This window comes from Galeopterus variegatus, unplaced genomic scaffold (genome assembly GCF_000696425.1).
Source record: "Galeopterus variegatus unplaced genomic scaffold, G_variegatus-3.0.2 Scaffold2754, whole genome shotgun sequence".
Classification (NCBI taxonomy): Eukaryota; Metazoa; Chordata; class Mammalia; order Dermoptera; family Cynocephalidae; genus Galeopterus; species Galeopterus variegatus.
The window spans coordinates 50,584-51,529 of NW_007728865.1; the positions used below are offsets into that span (position 1 = coordinate 50,584).

At 62.6% G+C, this 946-nt stretch overlaps 1 protein-coding gene across 1 annotated transcript in view; it reads left to right on the forward strand.

Moving 5' to 3' along the window:
* Positions 1–946, forward strand: part of GIPC3 (GIPC PDZ domain containing family, member 3) — a 9,599-nt gene that overhangs the window by 4,437 nt on the left and 4,216 nt on the right. The gene's annotated exons all lie outside the window — the stretch shown is intronic.

Genomic DNA, 946 nt, shown 5'->3' on the forward strand with positions numbered 1-946 from the left:
CGAGGGTTGCGATCCTGTTACCGGTCAGTAAAAAAGACAAAAAGGAAAAAAAAAAAAAGAACAAAAGACATCTGAACCCCTGCCCTCCTGGCTGACATTCCGGTCCCGGAGACAGGACACAAGATGAACTAGAATATCTGATATGTCAGATGGTGCCTTTAAATGCTGAGGAGAAAAATTAAGTCAAGGAAGAGAGACTGGGATGGGAGGTGGTGAGAGGAGGTGACATTTGAGCAAAGACTTGGAAGAGGTGAAGGAGAGACCGTGAAAAGCTCTGGGGAAAGGCACTCCAGGCAGAAGTCACAGCACGTGCAAAGGTCCTGGGGCAGGACCGAGCCTGGGTGTGGGAGGAACAGCGAGGAGGCCCGTGTGGCTGCAGCAGAGAGAGGAGGGGGACAGAGGGGGCAGGGGAGGGTGAAAAGGGACGGGGCAGGTCGTGCAGGGCCTCGTGGGAGGATCTGGCTTTTTACCCCGAGGAAGGTGGGAGCCATGGAGGGCTGTGGGTCAAGGAGAGACCGGATGTGGCTCAGTTGATACCGGCATAACCCTCCCTCCCTGCCTCTTCAGGTTGCTGCCGGGATTGAATGACAGCGCCTAGTAGGGCGGGCGCTCGAGCACACTCAGCTGTCCCCGTTCTTATTCGTGATCCTTGTTGTCCCCAAGTCCGCAGCTCAGGCCCCCGCGGACCGCCCGGCGTCCCCGGGGAGGGCGTAGCTGGCCCTGACAGGGCCCGGACACCTGGGCCCGGTCCCCCCTCCGCACCCCGCGGTGTCGCCTTCCCGGGGCAGCTCGGGTTCCCGGATCCCCTTACCAGGGCGGCTCGGCTGTCGCGCCCTGGGCCGGGGGAGGGGAGGCTGCAGGAAGCGGCGGATCCGGCGGCGGCGGCGGCCCCGCTGGGTGGCCGAGCTTGTCCGGCCATGGAAAGCGCAGAGGCCCGCGAGGCCCG